Source organism: Sciurus vulgaris, assembly GCF_902686455.1.
Source record: "Sciurus vulgaris genome assembly, chromosome: 13".
In the NCBI taxonomy this organism is placed as follows: domain Eukaryota; kingdom Metazoa; phylum Chordata; class Mammalia; order Rodentia; family Sciuridae; genus Sciurus; species Sciurus vulgaris.
This window is the reverse complement of record NC_136474.1, coordinates 47,550,209-47,572,789: the sequence shown is the minus strand read 5'-3', so window position 1 is coordinate 47,572,789 and position 22,581 is coordinate 47,550,209. Positions and strand designations below refer to the sequence as shown.

The 22,581-nt window shown below is 44.3% G+C and overlaps 1 protein-coding gene across 5 annotated transcripts in view; it reads right to left on the bottom strand.

Annotated features, from left to right (window-relative positions):
• Positions 1-1,991: 1,991 nt before the first annotated feature.
• The window catches only part of LOC306642535 (receptor-type tyrosine-protein phosphatase mu-like), a 39,059-nt gene continuing 18,469 nt past the window's right edge, over positions 1,992-22,581 (bottom strand). For 2 of the 5 annotated variants that reach the window (XR_013758558.1, XR_013758559.1), the window contains one exon: positions 13,066-13,080. The gene's annotated coding sequence lies outside the window, so the exon portion shown is untranslated. Of the gene's footprint in view, positions 2,034-9,763; positions 13,081-22,581 lie in introns of those variants that run through there. The other 3 variants (XR_013758555.1, XR_013758556.1, XR_013758557.1) reach the window with 3 other exon arrangements.

Below are 22,581 nucleotides of genomic sequence, written 5' to 3'. Positions count from 1 at the left end.
TTCTGAGCAATCTTCTTGAGGACCTGGTCACCGGACAGGCAGCCCAGGCCGCAAGTGTAGGCGTGGGCCACCAGCAACTCAGGCTCTGTGAGCTCCACCAGGTGGAGCCGCCCCACAGAGCGCTGCGTGGCTGGTGTGTAGGGGATGGCCTCCCGCCAGGACGGGGGTACCAGAAGGCCATTTCCTGATCCAGGGCTGCCCTGCAGTGCAGCTCCTCGGGGAAATAGAGGGAGGGCAAAGACCGGGTTGTCCTTGTTGCGCTCGCTCGATTTCCTCCTCTGGGGCCACGAAGACGTGGTACAGGGACACCATCGCCAGCTTGAAGCCCTTTCGGGTCACCCGGCCCTTCTGGAAGTTGCTCATGAACTTGACATTCTCTGCCTGGGTATGCACCTCCTTGGTGGCCTCCTTCAAGGCCTGGGACAGATCTTGGGGCTTACTGCCCCGCTGCGTGCGGTCCACGGCCAGTGGCTGGCTAGCGCGGGTGTTTCTGGCTACTGTGGAAGAGGAGGTGGCAGTGGTCAAGTCAGTCTGCTTTGGAAGTCACATTCTTATGTGGATCCTTCCCTGCCCTGTCTGACTCCCTTTGCATTTGCTCCTGAGAACACCTGCTATGTAACTCTTGGGCTCTGCTTCTTAGAGAATCAGTCCAAGATGACACCTCTTCCTCCTTTTCATTTTTAAGCATGGTTGTTCTCGAAGTCACTGGGAAATGATTAATAGTTTGAATAATCTAAGAATCTTGATATCTGATAATCTTGAAAAAGTTAATAATATTGAATCCCCTAGAAATAATGATAAGAAAAAAAATCTGTAACATGTTCAGAACAGATGCAATTTTTCTTCCAAATATTTTTAATCCTTGGTTGATTGAATCTGTGGGTTTGGAATCTAGAGACATGAAGGAACGACTATATAGTATGTATGGCAGGCACTTTATACATAGGGCTTTATTATTGGATGCTAAACACATACTACATGACTCAAATTTTACAGATTATAAATATTGTATTACATATGCTAAAAATGTAATTGGTTGATGGGGCACAGTAGCAGGGAAAACACATTTGTTCTGTGCCAAAAAGTTCAGGATATAGTTTGGTATGTGTATTAACCACGTTTTCTAATTTCTGTACCCGCTTTTTTGTTTTTTGGTAACAGGGATTGAACCCAGAGATGCTTAACCACTGACCCCCACCTGTAGCCTTTTTTATTTTTTATTTTGCATAGATACAGTCTCAATAAATTGCATAGGGGTTTGCTGAGGTGCTGAGACTGACTGAATTTGCAATCCTCCTGCCTCAGCCTCCTGAGTTACTGGGATGACAGACATACACCACCATGCCCAGGTTGTATCTGATGTTTTCACATTTGGGCACCTGCTGACTTGGGAGAGCCTGCCCCTCCCAGTCTCACCAATTCCTAGAGACAACCAAATATCATGCCCAAGAGCATGTCTTTAATACACAAACCAGCTAATCCAGAGCCTGTATCCCCTGTCCACCTGCTTTATCTGGTTCTTACTTTTGAGATTCACTAGTCTACCCTCACCTTCTCCCCTAATCATCCCAAGGCTAGGCATCAGACAAATAGGGGCAACCCTCTAGACCCCAGAGCCTGCTAAGATAAGTCAAACTAGCCAGTCCTAACATAGGCAGCCCCCTTTCCATGCCTGCACACCCATTCCGTTCCTAAGAAAATCCCAATCAAGTATTCCCAGGAGGTCCCTGTTCTTTCTTTCTTTCTTTCTTTTTTAAAAATATTTTTAGTTGTCAATGGATTTTATTTAATTAATTAATTTATTTATATGCGGTGCTGAGAGTTGAACCCAGTTCCTCATACATGCGAGGCAAGTGCTCTACCACTGAGCCACACCCCAGCGCAAGGTCCCTGTTCTTTGTCCCTGCCTCCAACTCACCCTGGTGCTTCCTTCCCCATGTGTCCCTTCATGGTGCACTGTGCCCCTTCCTCTTAGAAATCTAATAAGATCATCTTTCCAGTGACAGTCTTCTGATCTGTTGGCCTTACTATACCTGAATAAAACAAAAAGTCATTAAACTCTCACAGCAGTCTTGCAAAGGAAGCATTGTTCTGCCCATCTTCCTGAATGAGGATAAGTAGCTTTTCAAAGGTCACAGGGACACTAAGTCTGAACTTAGAATGGGAACCTTGTCTAATTCCAAAACCCTGCTTTTCAACATCCATCATTGTACACACAGAAGACAAGGCAATACTGAGTTAATGCATTCTATGTGACTATTAAAATTGTGTATTTGATAATAGGAATTCAGAGGCAGTAGTGTGTTTTTCTCAAGTCCTTTATTTTCGACTTAAAATTAATTCATTAGAGTGAGAATGAAAAATTCCCTTCTGTATCAGTTTCTTATTGCTGCTATAATAAATTATCACAATAATAAATTATCATTTAATGTTTTAAATAACTACAGTTTTGAGGTCAGAAGTCTAGAATGGGTTTTCCTGGGATAAAATCAAGGTAAAGTATTCTTTTCCTTTTTCTTCCAGCTTTTAAAGAGCACCAGCATTCTGGGGTTTGAGGACCCTTCCTCCATCTTCAAGCAACAGTGTAGCATCCTCTAGTCTCTTTCTGACTCTGACCTCTGCTTCCCTTGTCACCTCTTCTCTCACCCTAATCTTCCTGGCTTTTTATAAGGATCCCCTCTGATTATATTGGATCTACCTGTGCTATGCAGGATACTCTCCCTATCTCAAGATTTGTAATTTAATCCCATTGATAAAAACCCCTCTTTCCATGAAAGTTAATATATTCGCAGGTTCCAGGGATTAGGACTGGTATCTTAGTCATTATTCTGCCTACCACAGCTATGAAGAAAACCTTTTATGAAATCCAAAATGCTTTCTTGGGGATTGGAAATGTAGCTGAGTGGTAGAGTGCATGCTTAGCATGTGTGAGACCCTGAGGTTAAAAACCCAGCACCATAAAAACACAAGCAAAGAAACCCCGATTGTGTTCTTAAATAAGAATTTACATACCATTATCTTTCTATTTCTTTTCCATTTAATCTCACTCCTTAAAAGTATTCTTCCAGTGCATATCCAAGGATAACCAAATTCATCTATTTCTATCAAATGTTACTATATGATATCTACTTTTTAAAAAAAATGGAATATGCCTTAGCGATTTTTCCGTCACCACATATAGAATACTTAGTTTCTTTTGAAGATGTACAGGTTTTCATTTCACGGATGCACTGTGAATGTATTTGGCCAATCTGGTATTAGTGGATATTCAGTTTGGTGGACCCTGTTGGTTGCCTTCTTAACAAAATTTCTCCCCCTTTTCATCTTAACATAATCTCAAGTCTGTTCAGTTATTTATGCTCTCTCCCCTGGTTCCAGAAGGGGATGCTGATTCACATAAGCTAATCAGAACTTGGCTTTATCCTGGTGATGGTTGTTGGTCAGGAATATACACATAACCTAAGCTGATCCATCAGATTGGAGGTTGGGGCATGGAGTTCATGCTCCATGGAGAAGAGCTAAATTCTGCATTCTGTCTTCATTTTCCCTCTGGACAGGCTCAAGGAAACATGTAGTCATCTTGCAACTGTGAAAAAACACTCAGCTGAGATAAGAAATGGCAGAGCTGAGGAAAGACACAGATCCTCGCCGACATCTTTGAGTTGTTTCTCATGCCACATCTGGGTTTCCAACCTCTGAACTTGCAATTACATGAGGGACTACCTTTCTTTCTTTTTAAAGCTTATTGGACTTACAGTTTCTTGAATCTTCTGCATACTAATAAATACAGGTTGTTAGGAGGATTTAATCCATAGTTGTGAAATGCTTAGGATGGTGTTTAGCACATACTAAGCACTACATCAACTCTGTGCCAAATAAGTAAATAAAACGGAAATTGGTTTCAGTCTTTCTTTTCTTGTTAGTAATGATGTCATAAGCCTCTCATCATAAATCATTGGGCTTTCCTACCAGAATAAATACAGGTTATATAATTAACAGAGAAATTGCTGCGTCAGTAAGAATGAGCATCAACAAATTGTTCTTCAATGAAGTTGTTGATTCTACACCTCTACAATGGTGTGTAAGTATCATTTTCATCAACAAGTCATATTACATCTTTTAATATTTACTAAATATAATAGATTAAATATCATATTATTGTTTTATATTTTATTTCCTTGGTTGTGAGGGTATGCATTTTTGATGTGTGGTGCCAATCTTAATTAACTTTTGAAAATCACCATTTAGAAATTCTAGTTTCAAATAATCAGAACCAACTAATTTTCTTTTTTAAAGATACTTATAAACTTTTAAACTTTAACAAGTTAAAACAGCAAAAGAATTTAATAGCAAAAACTACTTTAAAGTAAATGTACTAACATTTATAAAAGTTATACAATTTCTACATTGTATTATCTTGATTGACCAACAAGAAATCATATGAGGTGTATGTGGTTAACAAAATTAAGACCATAAGAAACAGAGAACATTACACTTTTAAAGTATTTTTAGATCATTTAATCATACCTGTAACCTGTTATTAAAGTTTAAAATTAACATACCAAATACTGCAAGAGTTTTATGGTTCATCATATAAACAACTTTATACATTTATTTATTAACCTATAAATAAGATTAAATGTCAGACAGGTATGGTGGCTCACACCTGAAATCCCAGTGACTCGGGAGGCTGAGGCAGGAGGATCACAAGTTCAAAGTCAGCCTCAGTAACTTAGCAAGACCCTATCTCAAAATAAAAAGGGTCGGGGATGTGGCTCAGTGGTTAATTAAGTACCTCCGGGTTCAATCCCAGGTACCAAAAAAAAAAAAAAAAAAAAAAAAAAAAAAAAAAAAAAGAAAAGGTAAATGTCATTTTTCAGTAATCTTAAAAAAAAAAAATCAGGGTTGGGGATGTAGCTCAGTGATAGAGCACTTGCCTAGCATGCACAAGGCCCTGGGTTTAATCTCCAGCACCAGCACAAAAAAAAAAAAAAAAAAAAAAAAAAAAAAAAAGAACTTTTTTTTTTTTTTATTGCTATTAAAACAGCAGTGGTTGCAAATAGTTACCTCTTGCTTTAAGAAAGTTAATGGCTAGGGATCTCAGAGGTAGGGAGTGGCTAGTGTACACTAGGCCTTGGGTATACTCCCCAACACCACATACACACACACACAAATCCTTTATCTCATCATTAAGAAAAGCATAAAAATTTAAAGCCCAGTGAAATTAGCAGAAAACTTATTCTGAATATTCTGAAACCTCAATCTTAAGTAATTAAATGTGAGACCAAAGCCATCTATTTGTTAAACTGTAATGTTACAAAACACAACTGTTGGACTGATTGACAAAGTAGGGGGTCCCAGTTAAAGGAATTTAAATAATGGGAATGAATATGGGAGAAAAATCATCTGTTTTTTAAAAGAGTCTGGAGACCCCATATGTTACCAAAGTAGGGCTAGCCTATAAAAGTTGAGGCTGGGAAACTTCAACCCCTCTCTCAATAAAAGGAGTCACTGTACTAATTGGCCTGAGAAGCAGAAGTAACAAGGAGTAGTTTGGGCAAATGACATAACTGTGATTTAGAAGGAGGTATAAAGGGAAAAAATATCAGCAATTTTGTCTCTTACCTATCTTTCCCTTGAAGACATCTTAGACATATTGGTGCACAAAAGACAGTGGTTGATGGGCATGGATAAATGAAAACAAGGGGAAGGGACAGTCACCTGATAGGCTCCAAACCTCTGTTCACAAGCACATGGCCTATGTGCTCATCTGATGCAATATTTCAGGAAACGCTAGTATAACCTTCCTGAAAAATGAAAGTAAAATAACACATTGCTTTTACCACAAACCAGAAAGAAATGAGTTTTTAGGTCCTGTGACCTTTCATCAGCCAAGCTCTGGACTGGTCCAGTCTTGGGAACAAAAGCCCAGTTTCAGGTCCCAGCCTCCTCCCTTCAAAAAGGCATGGATGTCCATAGAATGGAGGCAAGAAACAGTTCTCCAAGGTCCCTCTCTGTGGCAGAGACCCCCAGCCTGGACAGTAGCCTGTCAGCTAGGTTTGGGGTAACAGGCTGAAGCAAAGTTGCAAAACTAGCAAACGTTCCTAAGCCTCATGAAGCATAGTACCCAGCCAGGGAGCATCCACTGGGCTCTCCCGGTTCAATTTCCATGGTGCATGCCTTTGGACAAAACCAATAGGTTGCCGAACACAGACGGACACTGCCTCCAGAGCCTTATATATCTGAAAGTTATCACACTAGTCTACTACTTGTTTGGGCAAAGTCGCCATTACACTCAGGAGAGCATAATCTGCCAATTATGATGAGGTAGTTGACCAGGGCATCCAGCTATACGTAGATGGTGTGTGAACCGTCCTGGGAACTGGAATGCCCCAGTGCAGGTGGCTACTCCCAGGAGAAATGGACAGATCCGGTAGCTCCTCCTCCAACCATTGAAGGACTGCCTGATAGAATGGCTCCCGGGTGATGGCCTGAGGGTTGCTTCGCAGCCACCGCTGTAGTGGCTCCTGGAACTGAGAAAGCCTGAAAATATAGTTTTCTTTCTTGGTCCAGGAGACATGCCCGCTGTGGAGAGATACAGGGCAGGAACCCACGGATGGGCCCGGCTGCCGGGTGACCTTGGTCTCAGGCAGGAAGCACTCAAAGGCGCAATACCAACCTTCATAGAGCCCTTTGTAGAGCAGACCCAGGCCCTTCACCAGCCCCCCGAAGTGCTGCACCGCCACCCGGTGCCAGGCCTCCGTGCTGCATGAAGTCGGTGGAGGAGATGCCAGCCTCCTGGAAAAGTTGCTGAAACTGGGCAGACTCGACCGCACAGCGCAATCAGGGGGCCGCGCCCGCAGTGGCTGCCGCCTGTTGAATCTTTAGGCAGTGCTCGTCTGTGCCCGGGGAGAATCGTGTTGCGGCGTTTGCCGGACCTCGCAGGCGACGGTGTCGGCCCAGGGCGTCTGCAAGGAGCGCAGAGTACTGGCGTCCGAAGTGCGGCACCGCGTTCTCCTAGAAAATGGGTGTGGGGAGGTCGGCGCCGGCACAGGGAGACCCTGCGGGGCTGAGCGTCCCAGCAGCCTGAGGACAGATATCCAGAACCCACTAATTTTCTGTGAATTTAACTATTTAAGAAGCAAAACATCTATGTGTCAAAAACTAAGAAAATCTACCATTAAATATGAAAAGATAAAAGGCCATCTCTAAACTGGGGAAAAAATGTTTGTAACGTACCTGAAAATGAATGATATAAATAGTTCACATAAATTAAAAGGAAAGTGATAAATACTCAATTTAAAAATAGGTAAAGGGCATGAACAGCCATCTCCTAGGATTCAAGAAATCAATAACTCTGACTCACTAAAACTCACTAAAAAATATCAGAATGTGATTTCATCATTCAGCTATCAAATAGGCAAGGATTTCTTTCTTATAATTCTGAATATTACAAGAATTCAGAGACACAGACACTTTTATACATGCTGGTGGAAAATGAATTGGTCCACTCTTTGGTAATATTTAACTTGCCTTTAAAAAAATGCGTAAACCCAGGATTTTTAGGAAGTGAAACTGCCTTGGCATACTTATGTGGCTAGTGGACACGTCATTACAAACCCACAGCATGCACAAATGTGAATCCTGATGTGAACTGTAGACTTTGGATAATGTGTCATGGTAGGTTCATTGATTGCAGCTAATATTCCACTCTGCTTGGGGAGGTTGATAATGTGGAATATTGTGCAGATTATTCACTGTACCCTTATTTATAATGATTAATATACATGCAGTGTTCAATAATTTGAGAATGTTCAGTGTTGGTATGGCTGTATGATGGATGGAATATTATGTAGACTTTAATAATCATGAGCAGATTATGAAATCATAAAAGAAGTTGTTCATGACATACGAAGGACAAAAAGATCACAAAGCAGTGCAATACAATCTCAATTTATATGTCTGGGATGCAGTATGCAGGTGGTATGTAGGATGAGCATCCACAGAGAAAAAGATCGTGAGTATGCCTGCAAAACATTAACCATGACTGTTCCTAGATGGTGACACAATTACATGTGTTTTTTGCTTTTTATTTTTGTACATTGCCCTATTGCTCAACTTTGTTTTACAATGAGTATGTAACGTATCTTCCCCTCCAGTCAATAAAGCTACCCACAGTATTTCTATTGGATTGATAATTTTTGTATAACATGATATTCTGATTCATAGTAGGCTAATACTAGAAAAATGCTATACAATGAAAATTGTCCTCTTTTCAAAATCTCAATTATTTGCATGAAAAGTACACTGTAATATATACTTGTTCCTGGTAGATTATTGGAAGGTCTGATAAGCTTCATTCTTGAGATGGAGACTATGTATCATTCTGACGGACTTAATGCAACCAAGGTTGTTTTTGAACAATGAATAACAGTAGAATTTAGTAGAGCCTGAAAAAAATCTTAATTTTAAAGCTTCGTTCTCACAGTCACAAATGATTACTTAAATCTCATAGTCAGAGGACTTTCCTGGGCTGGAAGTTACTGGGCTTTGTTTTTTAGAAACATGTAACTTGAAAATTAAGATGACATTGTGCATTTTCATTTAGGTAGCAGTTTTTGGAAATTAGATAGTTTAAGATGAAAGTGTATGAGTAAGCACCATGTCTTCTTTTTAATCCAATGGTTCTAAATTTACTTTTAATGTACAAATAAGCTGAATATTAACCTGATACCCAAGGGGGCAGAAAATGTACTTATGGTGATGAGAAAAAAAAGAGTTGGGGAAACTACACAATTTTGCATTTTAAAAAAATGACAGCAAATTACTTCTTGTATGACTTATTTAATTTGGATGTGTTGAGCCCTATAGTTTGGGCTCAATGCTTTGATCTACCCTCTGGACTTTTAGTTGTATGTGGGCAAACTTGCCATGAGCTTGTGTTTGGGACCACCTGAAAAGTTATGGAGACACAAGTAGCCTCCTCCAATTCCTCCCTTCAAAAAAAATTATGTTTTCCATCATTGAACTATTTCTTCCTGCTAATGAACACACTGTGCCATGGAAACACTGTAAAATTGTAGGAAATCATATCTTCAGTTTCCCAAGGTTTTTTTTTTTTAATTAAAAATATTTTTGATTGACAGGTCTTAATTATAGATATTAATGGATACAGTAGGATAATTCAATACATGTACACACATGCAATGATCAAATCCAGCCTCCCTTACTCTCCCCACCACTTCCCAACCTCTAGTAAATAGAGAGTGTCTTTCTTTAGAAAACTCTTTCCTTTGGATTTAGGGTTACTCTCTGGATGTATTAGGGTCACAATTCTCACAGAATAACTAGCTTTTAGTTAATATTTGTCATCTTTTTTTTCCTAGCAGATATGCTTCACAACTAGAGGGAAAACTTGAGTCATTTAAGTTTTCGTAAGTTTTCTGTTGCTTGGCCCATCATCCTTGGGAAGTGCTGAAAGGACAGAAAGGATCAGGGACTTCTCTCCCCAACCACTTTATGTTGGGGCTCCACAAGGATCAGGCAGCCTGAAACCATCTTCTCTTTTCTTCCCATATCTTCTTCCTGGATGATTGCCAAAGCTCCTTGAAAGGATTATCTTTCTGCTGCTGACTCCCAAATGCATATCTTTACTGAGATCTTTCTATTGAGAAATTAACAGGTCCAACTTCTGTAGAGACCCCATCCTAGACCAGTGTGTTGGTGTTTTAGTCAGTTTTTTTGTTGCTGTGACTGAAAAAATAACCTGGCAAGAATAGTTTTAAAGGAGGAAAAGTTTATTTGGGGGCTCACTATTTCAGAGGTCTCAATCCATAAGTAGCTGGCTCCATTCCTCAGGGCTCGAGGTGAGGTTGAACATCATAGCAGAAGAGTGTGCTGAAGGGAAGCAGTTCACATGATGATCAGAAAGAGAGATATTCCATTCACCAGGTACCAGATATCCACCCCAAAGACATGCCCCTGATGATCTACCTCCTCTAGCCACACCCTACCAGCTTTCAGTTACTGCTCAATTAATCCCATCAGGGGAATAATTCATTGATTGGGTTAAGGCTCTTATAACCCAATCATTTCTCCTCTGAGCCTTCTTCAGTTGTCTCACATGTGAGTTTTTGGGGAACACCTCACATCCAAACCGTAACAATTGGAAGGAAGGCTGATGTGGACAATGACAGGCATCAGTGAGATTTTTGTGCCCAATTCTTTTCATTTCACAGAGGAGGAATCTGAGATCTATAACGACGGTTCAGGGATAAGTCTGCTTGGTATTTTCAGGCCACCACTGGTTACATTCATCAGAAACACTGCAAAATTAACATGTCCCCAAAATCTCTTGAATTTCTCCCCAACCAGTTTTCTCCTCCCCAAATTGTCCTTTGACATTAAATGGTACCATGATTTCCCCACTTATTCTTAAACCAGAAAATAGGCAATCAGACTTGATTTATCAGTTTCATTAGTAAATTCCTCAGCAAGTTCTACCAGGTCTCCTTCTAAAATATGTCTTAAGTTTGTCCACTTCTCTCAATGGCCACTCTCTCTATCTTGTCCAGGCCACTCTCCTCAACTGCTTGGACCACTTGCCTCACCTTGCTCCAATGTTTTCACTAAAAAGCTGCAAAAGTAATGGTTATGGTTTGAATGTGTTCCCCACATGTTCATGTATAGGAAACTTAATCCCCAAATTTTATGCTAATGGCATTTAGAGGTGGAACCTTTGGGAAGTAATTAGTGTTAGGGTCATGAGTTCGGAACCACCATAAGAGCATTAGCAGCTTTATGAGAAGAGGAAGAGAGACTAGAGACTTGCTCTGTCTCGGCCATGTGCTGCCCTCTGTTGTGTTATGATACAGCAAGAAGGCCTTCGCCGGATTTTGAAAAGAGAACAATTTTCAATGCACAACATTTTTCTAACATTAGCCTGTTACAAATTAGAATATCATGTTAAAGATAAGATAGCATGCCATTATGGCAGAAGCAAAATTTGCCTTGCCCACTCACCTCTGAGCATGTGTTTGATTTCTTGTGGTTCCTTAATATTTCTAACAGACGATGGACTAAATCCATATAACTGACAAGAACAAAAACTCTACCAACCACTTGGCCCCTAGGATGCTCACAGTCAAACTGACCTTTCCTGGGATTTTACTTACGGGAGCCCTTGGCAAGAGAAAATTCCCAATGATGCTGAAGATTGAGGGTCAGTTTCTAGCTGTTTCTTCTCAAGTTCACTTGTAAGTATTTCATGAGTTTTGTAAAGATGCTATGTGAATGGCGTCTCCACACTGATCTCATTGGGTTGGGGCTGGGGACAGGTTTAAATATAACATGCATAAGACAGACTCTAAGGTTCTACAAAAGAGATGGAAAATGAGCACTGTACTCACTTCTGGTTGGAAAGTCAAAGTTTAAAAGCATGGTGACATTTGCAATGGGCTTCAAAGGCTTGGTGAGATTGGACAATGGAGACAAGGCAGGGAATATGGTGATCAGCACTGAGACTTTCAGAAAAGATGGGGAGGTAGGAAAAGTGAAATACTTCCTAGCTACTTTTTATATCCAGAGGAAAATGAGGAGAAAGAGGGGTCACAGGGAGAATTTCTGTGTGAGGTTGTGGAGGGTTTCACTGACTGCCAGCATTTCAGCTGATACTTAACTCCTGAGGCCCTCTTGGGTGATGCACGTGGACAGGCTGGTGGCCTGGGCAGAGCAGGAGGCAGCCTTCAGAATGGTTAGGAGTAAGGCTGCTGGGAACTGGCTGCTGGAGGGCCATCCCTCACTAGCCCTGGGCTGCTCCTCACCTCTGGGTTCACATGAAGCCCAACACCTGGCAGACTCCTGAACACACTGGTGATGACCAGATCAGAGTCAGCTGGGTGCCTGCTCAGTGGAGACAAGAGGTGATCCTTCTCATGAAGTTAGTGTACACCCTCTGAGACCTTATATGAAGTAGCCTAGAAGCTGTTCCTGGGTTTGTCTATGGGTAGAAGTCTAGATTATTGTGCTACGGGCTTATTCCATTTTAAATCATGATTACATGAAATCTTTGTATTGTTGACTTTGCAAGATTCATTCTGATTTCCTAAGTTTCTGAAATCTATATAAAAATATCCTATACCTACAAAAATATTTCTGACTTTGGCAGTCATTAGAGGAACTAATGCATGCAGTTTTTAGGGAGGTTATGTTCTGACTCATTGAAGGATTGTTCAGGTTGTGAGAAACCTGTCTCTTCATTCGCTTTGTTGGTTCATGGCAGTTGTTTCCTTAAAGTGACACTAATTCTGCAGCTTTTCCTACCTTCTCTGCTTTACTTTTCTCTTAGCCCTCTCAGCTTTCACATCTCTTAATCTAAGTTAAAGATAAGACCCTACCTACAGGGTGTCATCTTCTCAAGTGGGAATAAACAGGTGCTGATGAGCTCACGTTTCTTCTCAGGGCTCCTGTGGCTGTGTGCAGAGCTGTCCTCAGCAGAGCCTTTGATATGGAAGCCCAAGGCTCCCATGGAGAGAATTCCCAGCAGCTCAGTTCATGAATGAACCAAGTTCATTCCTGATTTTTACCTTCATTCCTCAGATATAATTAAAGAAACCTTTGGTTTAATATTTGTAAAGGTAGTTCAGAACTAAAAGTCGTTAGACAGATGAGCAAGTCTGAGTACTTAGGGCTTCAATTTAAGACATATTTCTAAAATGTTCACATTCCTTAACAGTTGGTGTGAGTGGGCTACTGTGAAATACTGGGATGGCTTTGCTTTTTGCTCCATTCTGTGGACTCAGTATAGAGGTTGCCTTGGTGCACTGGTCAGATATTGCATGGCAGTTGATCCTGTAGTGACGCTGTACTGTACTGCTTTGCCTTTCTCATATTTGGTCCTACACAGGACATAGTGGCGCTTAAGGTGTGGTGAGGGCAGGGGCGCTAGCCTGCAGGAGCATGGAATCCTGTGATTCCTCCCCTCCCTGCAGGTGTTGGGCAGGTTTCCCCCCACCTGATGATCACAATATGAGCATCCTGCAGGTACTGGTAGGGGTCACCCTGGGCAAGTAGATTGCTGACCTGTAAAGAATCCAAACAGTACATCTATTTGAGTAGAGAAATGTTACCAATTTGGCAGAGCTGTTAGGTAGTTCCAGCAACCTCATGAAGCCCCATGCAATCTTGTGTCCTCGAGGGTACAGCTGACTGGAGTCAGTGTGGCACACATGCTGCTGGCCGGGCATGGCAGGCTTTTGGGCAGCACACAGGGGAGCAGGTGGCTGGGGCCATCAAGGCCTTGGCTTCCAGGAAGGACAAGATGGGCCAGGGGCTGCTCTTGCCAACTGTCACCTACCCAGAGGGCCAAGCATCTTGGAAACATGTGTCCTGATTAAAGCAGAATTCTTTAGAATCCTAAAGCTCAAGAAAACTTTGTTTTCAAAAGTTCAGTGGTTTGATTCTGGGGAAGAAAAGTATTAATATTAGGAATATTCTTTCCTCTTGGATCTGTAAAGAAGTTAAGCACTTACATGTTTGGGAGGCCCTATGAGTTAAGGGGAAGAGCATGATGAACAGGCAGGCCTCATGAGAATGTCCATGTTAGAACAGAGGCCAGTGTCTGGTCATGAGGAGAGTTTTGTCCAGAAGCTCATTTTTATCTTGGAGCATGAGCTTTGTCCTGTGCCCTCCTCTTACCTTAGGGCTAAGTGTCTGCAACCAGGCACCATGTGTCTATCCACATCTAGACTCTGCTCACTGAGGAGAGAGTACAGTGATGTGGGGATGTTGCCACCTGCAGCAACAATCCTGTGGGAAGGAATCGGAGGTGGACTGGGAATGAACTACTTACTTCTATTATCTTTTTCTGGGCTGCTTTCTTGCTTGCTTGCTTGTTCACTAGTTTATAGAGGAAGAGAAGCTTGCTTGCTTTTAGAGGAAGTTTTAGAGGAAGAGAGGCTTGCTACACTTTCAGAGATGCTATGCTTTCAGAGAGGCTATGATTTTCAGAGGAGCTATTTCTTAGAGTTCTGCTGCTTCTTTTTAGAGGTGCATCCTGCATCCTGCATCCTAGAGGTGTGTGCTATCAGAGGTGCTTCTTAGTGGTGCATCCTTCATTCTGCGATCTAGAGGTGTGTCTTAGTCCTCCTCCCAGGTGAAGAGAATGTCTCATATACACTAAAGCAGCCAATCAGTTTAGGATTAAGTAGCACGATTGGAGCACGCACCACGGTACCAATCAAGAAAGAATGGGGAACATCTGTTGACCACTAGCGCAGAAGAGACATTAACCAATCAGACAAAAGGTCATGAGAGATCACGCTGTGTTAACACTAATTATGTGCCACCTCTTGGCCCAATGCCAGCCGCCATCTTACAGCTACTTAAACATGTCTCTACATGGGGAATCAAGCTGTAAGGGAAGAGCATTTGGGGTGATGGAGCTATGGATAATCCTTTGTCCCTTCCTTCCTTTCTGTGCCACACTTCCTTCTCTGAGTTCTCAATAGGAAATATGGGTTACTCTTGTTTAGCCACTAAGCTCATTAAAAAAGAAAAGAATGCCAGTTGTGGCGGTGCATGCCTGTAATCCTAGCAACTCAGGAGGCTGAGGCAGGGGGATTGCAAGTTTGAGGCCAGCCTCAGCAAGTTAGAGGGGTCCTAAGCAACTTAGCAAGACTGTCTCAAAATTAAAAGTAAAAAGGGCAGGGGATGTTGCCAAGTGGTAAAGTGCCACTGAGTTCAATCCTCAATATCAAAATAAAAATTAAAAAAAAAAATAAGAAAAAAAGAAAAGAAAAGCATGTGTAAGGACTGGGGTTGTAGTTGAGTGGTAGAGTGCTTGCTTAGCACATGTGAGGTGAAGCCAGAATTGGGGACAGGGAGTTAGTGTAGAAATAGGGGATCAGTCAAATCGAGGAAATGAAGTCCATGAAAGCCATCTGCCTCTGGAAGTCTGGAAGTTGAAGACTGGACTTTTTACATCTCACCTGCAAATCCAGGCCTACTCACGTAGGCAGGAAGGAGAGATAAGAGGGGAAAGAACTGGAGAACAAAAGATAAAAACAGAAATGGGGGAATGTAATATAATATAAAGCTGCTCCCCCTCTCTTTACGCTGCAATCATTTCCTCCCAACTTCTTGTGTCTGTGAACATCCTAGCTGTTGATTCGTCAGTCAGCTTGCAAGTATCCTTCTCCATTATTGCTCCTGTTAACCCCCGGAATTTGACTGCTTAAGGATAACTCCCCACCATTTTCTCTCTTCTCCTCACATTCATGCTTTCTCTCCTACTCACTTTCTTTCTCTCTCCTCCTTGCTTTTCACACTCTCTTGCGTGCGCTCTCTCATTTTCTCTCTTACCCTGCAGAGAGACACTCTGTTTGCTTAATAAAGCCTCTTATGTGAGTTCCCATGTCTGGAGTGGTTTCTGGGTTCTTACATGAGGTACTGGGTTCAATCCTCAGCACCACATAGTAAATAAAATAAAGGTTTTGTGTCTATCTACAACTAAAAATATTAGAAAAAAAGAAAAGCAAGTGTAAGTTGATTGGTAATTTACATGAAATCACTACTCATGGATTTCCAGGGTCACATGAGGTTTCCTTTGACCCATTTTGATTACTTTGTAGAAAAAAGTTCTTCTTACTGTGCACTTGAACAGATCCCAGTTGTCTATAAGCCCCTTTCCAGCTTTCCCTGTGCCCCATGGAAGAAAGAACTCCTGTTCTCTTGATACTTTCCTAATGTTTTATTCATAATACCTATAAATTGCTTACTATATGTGATGTACTATGATAAGAAGAAGTTGGATTTTAGAACCAAATAGAACCTGGTTTTCAATCTTCTCTCTAGTGTGTTAGGAGGCTTGGTGCAAAACCTGACAAAGATGCGTTAGAAGCAGCAGTCACAAAACATCTTCTGGGATAAGGCTAGGACTCAGGATCTCTCCTCAGTCCCATCTGCAGGTGCAGGTGCAGGTGCACAGGGAGGCAGTACCACAGACCCCAGGAAGGCCTGGCCTTGCCAGCACCAAAGAAGCACTCCATGGCTCTACAGAACCTTCCTGTGCACCAACCTTTAGAAATGCAAATCCTGGCACTGACCAAAACTAGGTAGGAACATCCAGAGCCACAGGGAAACTTCCTGTTGTTATCTGTAGTGAGGTTCCCAGTGGTAGCAGTCAGTACACACCTCCAGTGTGGCCAAGTGCAAAGGCTGAGCCCACATAAAAGTTCCTTGTGAGTGATAGAGCTGGGAGGAAATGATGACAGGTGCAGACATTGCTTTGCAGCCGAGGGGCCTGGCCTCGTCACTTAATGTCTGTGTGTGGCTTTGGGCAAGCTCCCAATTTATCTTTGTCTAAATTCTCAGTCTGTAGAATGGAGAAAATGAGGTATCCATATCTGGAGTTGCTGTGAGGGTTGAACAACTGAATTCAAGGAGTAGTATAAGGGTCAGCACAGGCCTGGCGGGTGCTCCATCCCTGAGACATGGGAGCTGGAGGGACCAGCACATGCACAGCTACACCATTCCTGCAGTGCCTCTGGCAGGGTTGTTTCAGCTACCACTAGGTGGCAGAAACTGCTGGGGAATTGTATTCGCTAAACTGCTATAATAGACATGTTCAGGCTCTTGCTATAAAAAAAAAAATCCGTGAAAAAATTTTAGACAAACAATGGCAGAATATATTGTTGGCATATAGCAAAGTAAGTGGGTCTGCCAAGCCCAGTCATTGATTGAAACTCCTGGGTTCCCTGTTAAATTCTTAGCTACAGCCATGTCTGTGCCTCCTTTTGCCTGAACAGGAAATGCTGAGGTGGGCTGTGCTCAGCAGTGACGGTGTCCAGTAAATGATATTGAGCTCGTATGACATCAGCAGTGTCTTTGTTACCCCCAGCATGGGTGTTCTTTGACAGAGGAGTGACTACTCAGGAGCTGGGCCCGCTAGGCTCTGAGAGACTTAGGTACAGGTTGACAGCTGGGCTTCTCTCCAGGTTATGAGCAAGGTTCCTGTTCCCCACAGAGGCCACTGTTCCCAAAAAAGGCTGGTATTTTCCAAGTGGAAAAGATTTCTCTGCTTTTATTCTTTCCCACCCAAAGGTACTAAATGGAGATGGTTGTCTCTGAATCGTGTTGTACATGCTGGTCGTGTGTCTGCAGAGGAAGGACGTGACCCTGTCCTCCAGGAGCCTTTGGCTATGCCACTTGAAGGGAAAGGAGAGCCTCTGGGCAGATGTTTGTGCCAGGTGCTGAAGTTTTGCTGGGGCACAAGGGCAACATGTGGCTTCCCTGGGGAAGGGGCAGGAGGAGGGTCGCTAGTGCTCCCTAGACTCTGGGTGTTTGCCAGATGAATGACTGAACACACACTGACCCGGGGAGGAGATTACCCACAGGGACAGAGTACTGAGTAGAGGCACTAGGTGGGTGTTTAGAGGGTCCTTCCTATATTGCTCAATCCTGTACTAAGGGGTTTAGGAAGGGAAGTAGGGGGCTCTGATTCTTGCTACGAAGGTGCTTTTGGTGAAGCTAGGAGGAGGAAGGACAGCAGGCCCCATGGACTAGTGAATAGGGGAGCCAAGCCACAGCTCTGCCTCTTGGTGCATGGTCCTTTAGGGGAAGATGGGCTGCTGGCCAGAGTTAGCAGAGGAGGCCTGTGGGTGGGAGGAGGTGGGCCTTGGCCTTGAACAGGGAGCAGGGAGAAGGGAGGGCATTCCAGACTGGAGCAGAATCTGGAGTCTGGAGTGAGTGTGGTCTTGCAGAGGGCAGAGGGCCATGAGCTCCTTGGAGCCAGAAGGGACTATTAGGGAGAGAGACTGGAAGCACGAGGGATGAGGATGGTTAGGGTCAGGCTGAGGCTGTTCCCCATGTGGGTCACTTCCTCAGCTAGCCAGAAGTTTGCAATCACACTTTACTGATGCTGGGAACAGTCAAGTCATGCTTTTAGTGGGGAAGGGAAAGCGGAATTCACGGTGCATCACCACAGGTCAGGTGGGCTGCCTGTGCCAGGTATCACACATGCTTGTGCTAGAAAAGTGACTCTGATGCCCATACTGACAAGTGGAGTCCCCAAGGCCACAAGGCAGTGCAGGGCAGGGCCAGAACCCAAGTGAATTCCAGGCTACCAGGTCTCTGCAGTGTTAGTTCTGCACTTACCCCAGTTCCTCAGGAGCACGTGTGAGCCTTACTCACACAGGGATAGGAAAGGCAGAGGAAGTGACCCTCTTGGTTTAAGTCCTCTCTGCTGTTTGGAGGTCATATACAGAGTAGCTGGGCTTTTGCCTGGAAAGAATTTTTACCCTTTGGGGTTTCTATTGTGAAGAAGCCTATCCTCGGAAGATGAATTTTTCTTTTCTCCTTGGAATTCAGTGAAGTGGAAATAAATTGTTATGCTGTTGGATAGACATTTTCCTTTCTGCTCAGTAAAGGATCTAATGAGACTGTGGCAACCTGGCTCCACGGGATGTGGTTGGTTTGAAACCCCAGGTGGGGCCAGATTGAGATGCTATGTATGGTTCAGCAGGGATGGGAAATGGCAATGAAGGTCAGGAAAACAACAGGAATTCTGATGCAGGGGTCCAGGACAGGGTAGAGGAGGACTAAGATCGGGGCAAAGCCCTGGGAAGGCACAGAGGCTGGGGTTCCTGGAGGAACTGCAACTGCCCCTTGTCCCAGCTGGTGATTCCCCACCAGGTCAGTGGGTTTTGTACCTGAGGGACTGATGTGATTTAGGATGTCCCTTGAAATGTCCCTGCCTCTTTTTACTGTTAGTCAGAGGGTGCCTCTGGATTTCTGCTGAGAGCTGCTGGTCTTCAGTGGGCATTTGTGAACCTTGGGAAGAGGATTTGCCATCGCCCTTTCAGCAAGGAGCCTGCTGTTCATTGGTGCCTCCCTGCAGCACAGCAGCATGATAAGGGCAGGGCTGGCCCCACAGCAGCCCTGGGCCAACTTCTGCCAGGTGCTGGGCATGATCAAGGTGTGCACTTCTCACCTGGTGCTCCTGGAGGGATCTTGGGGGCAGTGGCATGCTGGCCTGGCCTATACTGTCCTCACGAGCATCCATGTGGGGCATTGCTGGGCCTTCCTCAGTTTACAGCACACAAACCTGCACTCAGGGCCTTGGGCACCACAAACCTGGACTATGTCCTCAGGGAGAATTAGGTTCAAAAACAGCTTTGTTTAAACACATCCTTCCTTGTGTGTCATTTATTTCATGTGTTCTCATTGGTATTAGAATCCACAATTGAAGTTGCTAGGTGTTTTAGTTAGATTTTTCACTGCTGTGACTTAAGGACCCAACCAGGACAATTGCAGAGGAGGAATTCATTTGAGGGCTCACAGTTTCAGAGATCTTAGTCCACAGAATGTCGACTCCATTCCTTGGTGCGTGAGGTAAGGTTGAACGTCATGGCAAAAGAGTGTGAAGGAGGGAAGCAGCTCACATGTTGATCAGCAAGCAGAGAGAGAGAGGTCTCCACTTGCCAGATACGAATATATCCCAGAAAGCCATGCCCCCCAAGTCCCACCTCCTCAGCCACACCCTACCAGCTTTCAGTTACCACCCAGTTAATCCCTAACAGGGAATTAATTCACTGCTTGGGTTAAGACTCTCACAACCCAATCATTTCTCCTCTGAATCTTCTTGCATTATCTTTCACATGAGCTTTTGGGGACACCTCACATCCAAACCACAACACTGGCTTTCCATTTCATCCATTTTTTGACATTTTGAAGATTGATAACTGAATTGATCTTCAAAGCAGTTGAATCTGGGATTTGTGCCATGACACAATCAAAGAGCAAGGGATGCCTCTGCAGGGTAGGGAGCCTCATTTTCTCCCCACCCCTGTTTGACCAAGATCAGTTCCAGGACAGAGGATGGGGACAGTCAGCATGGCAAAGGAACCAAACACCTGGAGCTGGAAGCTGAGCGAGGCCCTGAGACCCTGCAGGCGTCGTGCTGGGTTAGTCTAGCCAGAGCCTGCAGATGAACCCCAGGGGCCTGGAGGCTGAGGCTGTAGGTGAAACAGTGGCAGGAGCAGCAGGCCAGGTGGGGAATGCCAGCCTCTGACCCTCCAGGGGCCCTTTAAGCTTTAGTGTCTTCAAATACACATGACAGACTTTACAACCCCAAGATCAGTTGTCACCCCTGTTTGGAAAAGAAGATTTAGAATAGCGGTTGAGGGCGGGTGGAAAGAAAGTTGCCTGAGATGGAGAAGCTGTGCTTACAGCAGAGGACTCTCTCCAGGCCTACAGAGGATACCATTGTGAGAGGAGTGATGTGCAGGGTGCATTCTGGGGAGCAGGGTCTCAGTCCTGAGCCCTCCTGCCTGTCTGGACATAGGTAGGCTTGGGGATATACCAACTCAGGCCTGAACTTCACCAGAAGGTTTGTAGGCTGCAGCTAGGGGACAACAAGGTCCCACCTCTCTGTGCCTAGGCTGCTCCACCAGCCATGTGACAGAAAGGGAGGGAGTTGCTCATCTGCATGCCAAGGAGTCACTGTGACGATACACTGAGAGTTGGTTCTTTTGAACTATTTGTGGGGAGAGTTCCTGTAACTCACTGGATTAAAAACTTCAAAAATAAGGAACACAAGTTATTTCCTTGTCTGAAATTCTGGACTCTCAGCAACTCCTGGGTCCTCTCCTCTTCATGCAGAATGAGAATCCCAGCTCCCAGCATATTTCGACTCTGGGTAGATGTTCTGAAGTTCCCTGTGTGTGCTGGGATAGAGAATGGTGAAGGATAAAGGCACAATTCTCAACCTCAAAACATATTATTTTAGAACATTTAATTGTGTGACAGCAGAGTACACTCAAGGTGACCAGATTCCACTCAAGGGGAAGTCTGTCCCCTTGGGGGAGGCATTGTATGGAGCTCAGGCTTCTCGGCTCCAGATGAGTTTGTTACTTGCCTGGCCATATGTCCCATGAGGGGAGTAAGAGTTTGCTCAGCATTACATCCCTGAGCCTCACATACCCTCGGTACACAGCAGGTGTTTATTGAGTATTCATAAGTGGCAGGAGGGAGTTGCTGGACCCTCAGAAGCTGAGAGTAAGGAAAGCTTCAGTGGGGAACAGGCCAGCTGGCAGCAGTGACAGGTGCAGCTCCGTTTCAGATCCTGGAACTGAAGGACCTTTGAAGGTTCATCTAAGCCTCTGTCCTTCCCTCTCCACATGGAAAAGATGAAGAAATAGCCAGCAAGATGTAGGATCTTGTCAAGTGATGGCAAGACCTTGCTGATGGGGAAGAGGCCCAGCCTGCATGCAAGCCCACCGTACCCAGTGTATGTGGCTTCAACATGCTCAGTTTCAGCCCCCACCTTACAGCGGAAGGGACAGAAATGTGCAGCAAGAGACTTGTTCGAGTTCCCACATATTTGGTTCAGGGTCATTTCTGTGCAGCTCCCCTTGGGAGAGCCAGTGCTGGGCAGCCTCACTAAAAGGGAATGTGGTGACCCACAGATATGAACGGGAGACCAGAATCTCACTTAGCCCACTTCATTGTACCTGCAGAACTGTAATTAAGGTATCTCAGAAGGGTCGGCCTTCATCTTTGACTTCCAAGCTGGTGGACAAGGAGCTGGAGCTTCCTGGCATCCTTTATCAGCTTTGGATAAAACATTCTACCAAGTCTGTGGGCTTGCCAGGGAGGACACTGCCAGGAACCATTCCTTCTGCTAACTGATTTGGCATGACTGGCTGACTCTGGACTATCAGGAGGGTGTAAAAGGGCAGGTGTGGGCTCTTTCCTTCAGGGTCAAGGGTCAAGGGCCTGGCCATTTTGAGTGCAAAATTCAGGGCATGGCGGCAAGTAGTCCCAGTAGTGTACAGGTCTGGGGTTCCTGGGATGAACCTGGTCAGCATATAGCAGAAAGAGAAATGGACCTGGGCTCTGTGCTTTAGCTCTACATCCTCCCTGATCTTGGCCTGAGGGGGGTGCCCAGGTGGGCTTTGTCTCTTTCTGGCTCAGAATCATGGGTGACTGACTGCACCTTTTCAAACCCGTTTCCTTTTCTGCAAAATGGAGACCCTCATGTTACTCACTGGCTGGGATTGTCCTACTATGATGTGGGGTGATACAGATTGAGCTGTAGGCACCCCACCTGGCAAAACTCAGCAATGTTGTATTATGATGCGGCTGATGATGGCACACTGTGGAGTGCCTGTTTCCAAAAGGCTTTCAGACTGGCTGAGATTGGAACACGGACAGTTTCAATTAGCTTTCAAGAGTGAAGTGACTATGGGAGCGTGTGTTGGCCGGGCCCAAGTGGCCCCCAGAATGGAGAGCGAGGAGGATCTCATGTGGGGTCTGGAAAAGTTCCGCCTGCCTACCAGTCCCCCTGAAGGGGAAGACCCTTGGTGGTCTGGCATGAGTGGGTGCAACCTCCCACAAAGGAGAGGCCACAGGCTGGCCTCCAAATTCTGGAAGAGAGAACATGGCAGAGGCAAGTCCCTCTCTTCCATTCTTTACTTCCCATTCATGCCCACTCCCCTCCTCCCTCTAATACTGTGACTTTTATTGGCACTTGACCTTGTAACTGCATCCCCGTTTCACGTGCAAGCCTTTGTTATTTGCCTA